This window comes from Pongo abelii, chromosome 1 (genome assembly GCF_028885655.2).
Source record: "Pongo abelii isolate AG06213 chromosome 1, NHGRI_mPonAbe1-v2.0_pri, whole genome shotgun sequence".
NCBI classification, from domain to species: domain Eukaryota; kingdom Metazoa; phylum Chordata; class Mammalia; order Primates; family Hominidae; genus Pongo; species Pongo abelii.
Window position 1 is genome coordinate 125,813,655 of NC_071985.2, and position 10,186 is coordinate 125,823,840.

General features: G+C 34.5%; 1 long non-coding RNA gene across 1 annotated transcript; it reads right to left on the reverse strand.

Annotated features, from left to right (window-relative positions):
* Nucleotides 1–402: 402 nt before the first annotated feature.
* Nucleotides 403–5,664, reverse strand: LOC129060306 (uncharacterized). The gene is made up of 3 exons (XR_008526902.1): nucleotides 5,513–5,664; nucleotides 1,775–2,178; nucleotides 403–562 (listed from the first exon to the last, which is right to left on the reverse strand). It is a non-coding gene; the product is annotated as an uncharacterized LOC129060306 (long non-coding RNA).
* Between the last annotated feature and the right edge of the window lie 4,522 nt (nucleotides 5,665–10,186).

Sequence of the window (10,186 nt, forward strand, 5' to 3'; positions counted from 1 at the left end):
AGAAATCATAGACGAGCCTTCTGAAGTGGTAAATTCTCTTTAAAATTTTAAGAATTTTTATCAAATCACTTGTGAATTGATAAGCTGCTTTCTTCCAAATTTTTTTCCTGAGCATATTGCCTCTCTGTATGGTTTTTTCCTGGCATAAAATCTGTTCTTTTTGTGTCCCTATATCCATAATGGGTCCAATGCTGTTATAGCACTTCTATAGCATTATTGTAACACGTTATATAGACATTATATGTGTATTATTATATTGTATTTTATACATATATAAAGGGTCTGTCTCTGATGATCTCTGAATCATCTCTCTGACTTTTGGCATGTAACTTTGTGTCCTTACCAGTGGTTAGTTTGATGCCTGGCTGTTATTAAAATATGGAACCTGATGGACATGCCCCAGCTCATATTTTATTACTTTATCTTTTTCTTACGTTACCATCATTCTCATCTCTGTTCCTTTCTCCTCCTCTTCACCCACTTATTCCTATCATTTTCTCAAGTGGGACCCAAAACTCTTTTCTTCCTATGACATTGTGTACACGCTTATGTTCCATTTCCCCTAAACATAAAGGGCACATGTAAAACATCAAATTAATCATTACACATTGCTTTGTAATTATCTAGTTACTTGACATGTGCAAGTTTTCCTCTTAAAACTGTAAGCACCCTGAGGGAGTCACCATATTTTGGACATATTTTAATATTGAATGCAATGCCCAGGAGGTGAGTGAAGGGCCTCTGTGAAGTCTTCATAAAGGAGACTTTGACACACATTCTTTGTGGTCTTTTTGATACCTTAGTGTACTTTGAGCTTAAACTGAGAGGTCACCATGAGTTTTGCCAGTTTTATTTCTCTATTTCATATGGCAACTGGACTGCCACTGATGATACAGAGACATTTAACCATAATTAGATTGAAGCCAATTTATTTCATAAGGATGATTATGTTTTATGTTTTTCATTTATATATTCTCTACAGGATGATTTTTTTCCCCACTGGATTTGAACTGCAGGAGATACATCATGTGCTACAATTCCAGCATTTCTTTAGATAAATTCATGGTGATATGAATGTTCATGATGATTTCTGTTCTTAAAAGATCATGAGCTAGTGTAGGCCATGGCTTTCTTTTGCACTAGTATAGACAACATGAATCTGTGACCAAGAGGTAAGATATTTGGGGGAAATGTGTTGCATGTAGAAGTGATTCTTTCATTATAGTCTCTACACAGAGGAGAAAACTAAGGTAATGACAAGCACTCTAAGACTTCTCATTGTTATAATACAAAATTCAAAAAGAAATAGCAAAAGTCAGCTTGTCTCTCTCTATGGGACTCAGGATATGCATAAGTTTTGATACAATAAAAAATTTCCTGGACTATAAGTATTCAGTGACTTGATGGATGGATCATCTTTCAGGGTCTCTAATTCTCCATCATTAGGGGCTGGGGTTTTCAGAAGTAATGCTGTAGGTTGTATCTAATCAAGAAATGCAAATCGGAATAAGCCAGACTGCATGCACATTGGCATAATAGGAGTTGAAAGGGGTGATAAGTGTGGCACGTTTTTATGGCCTCACCTTGACAGACAGAAATGACTCAGAACTGTATGAGTTAATTCAGACATGAGATAGGGACAAATCAGATTGGATATTTGACAGCTTCACTGCAGTCGGCTGCAGATATGTATCTTATGCTTTTGTTCTTTTTTTCTCTTGGGATTTTACAAGGAAAACACTGTAGAGTGGATTTGTGATGCAGGAAAACTAACCTTATTAGCTATTGACAGCTGTAGGTTTCTGTCATCCTCAAGAAGGAAAGATGTCTGGTAATGAAGCTTATTCATAAATCTGTATAGGATGGGCAGACATTCTGTTAGAATTCTGTACAGATGAGAGTATTTGAGCAGGTAGCAGGCAGAGGTTGTCTTTTTTACTTTTTCTTCTAAACATAGTTCCTTTCCCTCAAGGCTTCAGAATTTTGTGTAATATTAAAAATATTAATTGAATGCTGTAACTACAAAGATAATGTAATTACTTGACATCATTAAAATGTATTTTTCTTCTCTTTCAAGGGTGGTGAATCTGCATCAAGCCGTTTACTTCTGCTCACTAGTTTTCCCAGTAATCAAAAGCAGGTACTTCTGAAATGATTGGTTGGGATTACAGTTAACATCTGAAATGGAAGAGAAGAGTGACTTAGTGACTTACTCATCTGTTTGGCACTTGAGACACACTTCTCTCTTTTAATGCCAAACTTATTGAATGAGTGGGGTTTGTCTGTTGCCTTCATTTTCTGCAATCTAATGATTTCTTTCGCCACCCTAGTGAGATTGCTCATTGAAATCACTTCCAATAACCTCTTCATTTGTCACATACAACAGTCCTTTCTTTGTTCTCATTTTTCTTGATGTTTTGGTACATTTAACACATTTGACCACTTTATCACAAAACTCCTCCCAAGGTATTTATGAAATATTATGAGCTATGTATTTTTATTTCTTTAATGTTTTCCATTCCGCTTTATTTTTTCTTTTCCAGAATATCTGATGTGATATTTTCCCACCTTGTCTCTCGTCTCTTAACATCTCCTTCAAAGATTTTATCCATTCACACCTCCAACCACCATTACTACGAAAACAACTTCCAAAAAACAATGTAAGAAAGAAATAAAGAAGGGAAAAGAGAAGAAGGCAGGAAGGAAATCACAAACCACCCATGGAATTTATCTACTAAATTTTCACCTGAATATTCTATTGCATTTAAAATAAGAATAGAATCTCCTCCGAACTTCAACATTTTCACATTGGATCAGTCTCTAATTCTTATAATTATTTTTCTTTTCTATCTTTCTCAAATTAAAAGCTTTCTTCCTAGTCTCACTGTCTCTAGTCTTACACTGAATTTCCTTCCAATGACCTTGCATCATTACAGTAGCATTCCACAAGAAAACTCTGGTCCCTGTATGTTTCCATGTCTTCTGATTATAACTATCTAATTAATATTTCTAAAGTATAAATTATATTACATTATGTCCTTATTCGGAGCCATCAATATCTTTACTTCGTATAAGATTCATAAAGACATGGTCTTTATCCATCTCAGTTACCAGTATATCCTCAGTTATTAGATGACTGTCAGAAAAAGAGTAAGTTTTCAATAAATATTATGGAATGAATAATATAATAAAGGATCCACTCTAAATGTAGGCTGAATTCAATGTTTCCCAGAGCTTAACCCCAGTCTACTAATTTCACCCTTTCTTCACTGCTTTCTGTGAGTCTTTCCTTTTATAGGTTAATTTACATCTTACTTCCCAAATATATTGTATACATCTTATCAATCACTTCCTTCTGAGAATTCTCAAAATAATGATCTAAGATTTCTGGCTTTTAAATCTTGTTTTGACTTAAAATTCTAAGGTCAAACTGATTTCAAGTTGCAGCTCACTTTTGTTTTTACATTTTCTGAAGGCTTTCGCTGTGTCACACACTTTGCTATGTGCCTTCCATGCATTACTCATTTACATTTCACAACCACACCCTGTGACATAGGTATCAATTTCACCTACTTTATGGCTGAGGACATCACAGCTTTGAGAAATGAAGTCATATAGCAGTTAAGCTGCAGAGTTGAGATTTGAGCCTTGAGCTGACCCACTTCAGAGCCTGGATTCTTAATCCCTATGTCCTTCACGCTCATGAGATTCTCCACTGAATTCCTGGCATGTGTGGTCTGTTTGTTTGGTAGTATTCATATTTACTTACATTATTGTTTAATTTGTCATGTATATTAACCTTGTCTCTTAAGTACAGAGAACATATACTATCATGCATCAATTGATGGGGATACATTCTGAGAAATGTGTCATCAGATGGTTTTATCCTTGTGTGAACATCATAGTGTGTACTTACACAAACCTGCATGGCATAGCTTACTACACACCTAGGCTTATGGTATGGCTTATTGCTCCTAGGTGATGCACCTGTATAGCACATTACTATACTGAATATTGTAGGCAATTTAAACACGGTGGTAAGTATTTAGTATCTAAACACATCTAAACATAGATCCTCAATCATCTAGTGGCTAGGAAAAGAAAATAAACATAGTAAAGGTACAATAAAAATACAGTATATAAGATTAAACAGTGCTACACCTATATAGGGCATTTAGCAGGAATGGAGCTTGCATGTCTGGAAGTTGCTCTAGATGAGGCAATGAGTGAGTGGTGAGTGAATGCGAAGGCCTAGGACATTGCTGTACACTACTGTAGACTTTATAAACACTATATTCTTAGGCTATACTAAGCTTTTTTCAATTTTTTAAAAATTTATTTATAGGCCGGGCACGGTGACTTACGCCTGTAGTCCCAGCGCTTTGGGAGGCCGAGGCGGGTGGATCACGAGGTCAGGAGATCGAGACCATCCTGGCTAACACGGTGAAACCCCGTCTCTACTAAAAATACAAAAAATTAGCAGGGGGTGGTGGCGGGTGCCTGTAGTCCCAGCAACTCGGGAGGCTGAGGCAGGAGAATGGCGTGAACCCTGGAGGCGGAACTTGCAGTGAGCCGAGATTGCACCACTGCACTCCAGCCTGGGGAACAAAGCGAGACTTTGTCTCAAAAAAAAAAAATTATTTATATACTTTTACTTTTTAAACTTTTTTATTATAAACTAAGACACAAACACAACCTAGGTCTAAACAGGGTCAAGATCATGAATATCACTGTCTTCCACCTCCACATCTTGTCCTGCTGGAAGCTCCTCAGGGGCAAGACATGCATGGAGCTGTCATCTCCTATGATCACAATGCTATCTTCTGGAACACTTCTTGAAAGACTTGCCTGAGGCTCTTCTTTCATTACAGAAATATGTCCATCGTGGTCTGCTTGGTTTATTTCTCCATTTTCATTATAGATTTGCGTGAGCAATGCATTAAGCTGCAATGTTATGATGGCTATCATGTCACTAGGTGATAGGAAATTTTCACCTATATTATAATCTTTGGAGCCACTGTTGCCTATGTAGTCTGTTGACCAAAACATCACTATATGGCATATGACTGTATTACCTTTTATCCCTCACCATGTGTGGCATAGATTAGAATAGAGATATGAATAATAATTACTGAAAAAGAATTATCACCTCAAGGGATTTCTTGTGAATCAAAATACACACTTTTTGGCTGGGTGAACTAACCACTGAGTAGCTATTACCTATTCAGTGCTTTAGACCAACTTGAACATTAAATTCACTTGGTAAAAGATATTTTCAGAACTGCACTTGTCATAAAATAAGAACACCTCTTTATTTATGTAAATAATTAAAAATAAATGTCAGGTATGCCCCATTCCTACTCATTTAAGTCATTTTAATGATACATGAAATATAAAAGGAGACTTTGCTAAAGGTCTCTAAGGGGAAAAGGGCAACACCACTAAATAAAGAAGGATGATCATGCTGGGGCAAACTTGAAAGGAGATGGCATTTATACAAAATGCAATTTACCTTGACAGTAATTTTCTGAATTTCCCTGGTTATTATTGAAGATATATGTGTGTTTGAATAAGAATGCTCCCTCTTCCCTCCCTAGCCAGCTGCTCTGTTTGATCCTGCAGTGAAGTCACCATCCTGTGTTAATGGCTTCACAGTTTGTTCCTGGAGAAAAAAAATTATTATGATGTCACGAATTTGTCATTTTGACTTCACTGCAGGGTCAGGCTGGGTGAGAATATAGGTTGTAAGGGATAAAATCGTTCAGGCAGAAACTTTTCTTCTCCTCTTAACAAGAAATAGATAGTGTTAGGATGGGCATTTAAAATCAAATAGATGAAAGGGTACATGACTTTAAATGTTCACAGCTATCACTTTAGAAATAATCCATCTGAAATTCTCTTACTTTTTAATGATGTAAGGATAACTTTTTGCTCTACATCCAGGCCAGTCCTTTCTCTTGACTTCTCTGTTATACACCTTAAAGGCCCCAATTTCAAAAAGGAGAGTTTCTTTATTTGGGATTGTACTTTTTTCAACCTCCTAAACTATTTAAGGAATCACGATAATGCAGTGCTTCTTTGCATAATTATCGAAGTACCCCATTGTTGCAGCACTTTTAAATTAATGCCCACAAACTTCAGGTTTAAGATGGCAGTGCTGAAGCATTTTTATTCTTTTTCTTTTCTGAAATCTATGAAAAATAATGAGAAGAAAGTTAAAAAAAGAAAAATTCCAGCTAAAATGAAACAAAGAAATAGCTGTAATCTCAAACTACAAACTATTTCCCCCAAATGATGTAAAATCTGGACCAAATCAGGGCAGGATGCTGAGAGCTAACACCTGCCTCCTGAACATGGATGGATATAGAATGTCTAAAAGTAAATATTACAGTCCAAGAAGGCATATACAATGCTTCTTTGATCAAAAATGATAAGATTCAGGGAGTACAGTGGCTGCAGAAAAGTGCAGCTCATCCCTGTAGAACACAAGTTTAATAGCATAGAATGGCAGAGGAAGTAACACCAAAGTAAAAACCAAACGATACTCCCTGTTCTATTGACTGCAGCCTACACTCCTATGCAAGGGTGAGTACTAAAAGTAAGGCAGGTGATGAAGCAGCAGCCTAGGGAACATTTAACATAAAAGGATTTTCTGTGAGTCTCAGTGACTACTTGAATACCAAATGGTCCTGCACTCAAGAAAAAGGAAACAAATAGTTTGGTATGAGAGTGTTTGAGATCACAAATTTAGTCCAGACTGTAGAATTCTGTATCTTATAACTCATCCTCACCAATGCTTTTATGTATTATTTTTCAGCAGATATCTAATCTCACTGAAACTTGAGTAAAACTTAGAAATCAATACATAAACTGTGGATGAAAATGAAGGAAATAGACACAATCATAGGGAAAGTTAAGTAAACACATATCATAAAAATATTTACCATCAAAACTACAAAAAGAATTTAGATACACAACTTTGTTTCGATTTTCAAATAAGTCAAAAATAAATGTATGGGCACAAATATGTGAACATATAATACAATAGAAGAAAGTTAAAAACAAGCTGTTAGTGCTCATGTAAGGCTGAAAGCTGTAAAACTCCTACACAAAAATAAAGAGGAAAAAATTCAACATTAAAAAAAAAAAAAAAAAGAAATGAAAGACACAAACATATTGAAAATAAAGCCATACTGTAAATCAATTTAAAATCTAATAAAAGTGACTGAATGCATAGCCAAAGATATGGGGGTTTTAATGGTGTAAACACACAAAATCAGGTGAAAAATAACAAAGATGGAAAAATAATAATCAACAAGATGAGAGAGAATGCAAAAAAATCTAATTTTTACGTATTTAATATTCCTAAAGAGGAGAACAATACGGCAAAAAGAAGAAAAATATTCAAATATATTTTAAGAAAATGTTATTGAACAAAATAAAGACTTCTATTTATAGCTCAAAAAGGTATTTTATGTCCTAGAAAAAAAAAGATACAGAAATATCAATGCCAAACTTAGTAAAACTGTGGAATTTCAATGAAAAAATCATTTAAACAAACTGGAATAAAACAGGTTAAAAATCATACTTTTCCCAAACCCCTATGACAGAAATCAATGACAGAAGACAATAGAAATCATGTTAAAGTTTTAAGAAAAGATATTGTGGCACAAGATTTTATACCCAGCCCAGTTGTCCTTTAAGTATAATGACAATAGGTAGACCACCTCACGTATGGAAAAATTCAAGAAATGAAACAACAATGCTTTGTTTTTAAAACTACTGGCTGTATATTGCCAGCCAGAAGGTGAATCAAAATGTACCTGAGAATAGAAAAAAATATCAAAAAAATAAAGAAAGTAAGCCCTGAATTTATTAAGACATAAAATTATGACTAACTAGTGAGACTTATAGATAAAAGATGGAATATACATACTATCAAGTAGACGACAGAAAATAAAAGATAGAGAAAAATCATGTAAGGTATAGGAAGGGAGACAGTAGAAAGCTCAAGACTAGTTTGTTCATTTACCATGATGGGTACAGTAGATTTGTGTAAATTTGAAATTTGTAGTTAAAAATATAGGATTACAACTTTTTAAACATTTTAATGAAATCTTTATTAAAATAAGTGAATTATTTTAGGAGCTAATATCTCTTTATTGAGGAAACATTTATGTAAACTCTAGCATTACTCCTCTTAAATTAAAAAAATGAATTTTTTATTCATATAAAAACAGCTTATATGATATGATTGCATTCTTCCAAAGTTATTATTTAAAGCATTTGTATCTATCTATACCTAGCTGCCTAAGAATCAAGCCTCATTAGTCTCATTAGATAATAAGTTCTCTAGCATTCAGCTCCAATTTTATACATCATTATAATCTTCTACCTATGTACAGATATAAAGAGATGGCTGAAATTACTTTTACCTAAAATTATTGATGATCATTTCTGGTTGGGGAGATTTGGAGTCATATTTTACTTTCTATCATAATTTTTTTTTAAAACCCATTCTGGATAAGACAGCAGGAGAGTGTATCATCCACATTTCTAAAATATGCAAACAAGAAAATCTTTTATTTAACTTGAATAAATAGTTCTTGAGTGGTGGTAATTGCAAATAGAGCACAACCTAACATTTTCTACATGTTGCTCTGGAAGTCTTCCTTCTTTCTAACACTCACTCCTTTCTTGGTTTTAACCTTATTGCTCTACCTCTGCATTGGACTACTCTTCTATGTCTTCATTTCTAGACTCCAGATTCAGCTCGAGTTTCTCTTTCTTATACATAAAAATGTCACCAAGACTCAATGTTGGGTTCCTTTCCCTTCTTTGGTCTCTCTTTAGACAAAAGCTCATGTGGAACATTGATTGTCGCCACTAAGATGATTAATCAATTTTTTCAGCCCTGTCCTCTCTCTTTCTTTTCTTGAATCTTTTCATTTTAAGTGTCTGCCATCTCCCCACAAAAAAGTTGGTTAAGACTAACTTATCATTGTTTCTTTAAAAACGAACCACACACACTCTCTCTCTTTCTGAACAGTAACAATGACAAAATCTTTCTTCCTTTCAAAATTTGTTTTTATTAGTCTGCTAACTGCCAAATGTTTCACATGGAATTATATATGTTAATACTCTAGTTTTTCGTCTCCCACTCACTTCTCATTGGACAATAATTTGGATTTTATTTCTTTTCCTTTTTTCAAACTACTTTCTCCAAGGCGACCAATGCCCATCATGTAACTAAATCCCATGGCAGGTATTTTTTAGCCACTAAGCAACGTTCAGTACTGTTAACCAATTCCCTAGCCAGAAACAATTCCTTTCTTAACTCTCATACACAAACATCCTTATTATTTCTTTCTTTAACAGTCAACTTCTCAGTCTTTTGTGCCAGCACATCCTCCTTTACTAGACTTCTGAATATTGTAGACTTTCAAGCTTGCTCCTAGTCTCACTATACATTTTCTTCGTAGGGGATATCATCTGTATCTATAAACAATGTGTTTGCTAGGGTCTCCCACAGTTATATTTGGAGTCTTGACTGCAGTGTCAGACCCATATTTTTACCTCTCTACTCAACATTTCCAACTGGATGTCTCCAAAACACATCAAACTCAACTTGTCTGGAAATAAACTCCTGGTTTTCCCTTTCAAATGTGGCTCCACACTGTTCCCTGTCCTTGGAATACTCTTTTCATCATTTGCCTAGTTAACATAACTTTTTTAGACAACATCCTTGGATGAACCCAACTAATCTGGATACTCCTGTTGCATACATTCACAAACTTCCTCTATTTCCCATTATTGGTTCTTTTACGGCTTATAATTATGTATTTGTTATTTGATTGTAATTAATTTATTGGTTATTTGATTAATGTCAATCTTCCTTTAGAGAGTGTTTATGTATATTTATATACACACACATACACAAGATTATATGTATGTATGTGTGTATGTATGCATACACATATAGAATATTTATTCTGTAAATACATCTGTTAACATAACTATTATTTGATTAATGTCTATCTTCCTTGGAAAATTGTAAGCTCCATTGGACCCCCATGCCCTTGTAGAGTATATGGCAAATAATGTGTCCTCAATAGACATTTGTTGAAATAATACAATTTTTGGATAAACGAATAAATGGTAGAGCATTCTTTTTGACACCCAGCCT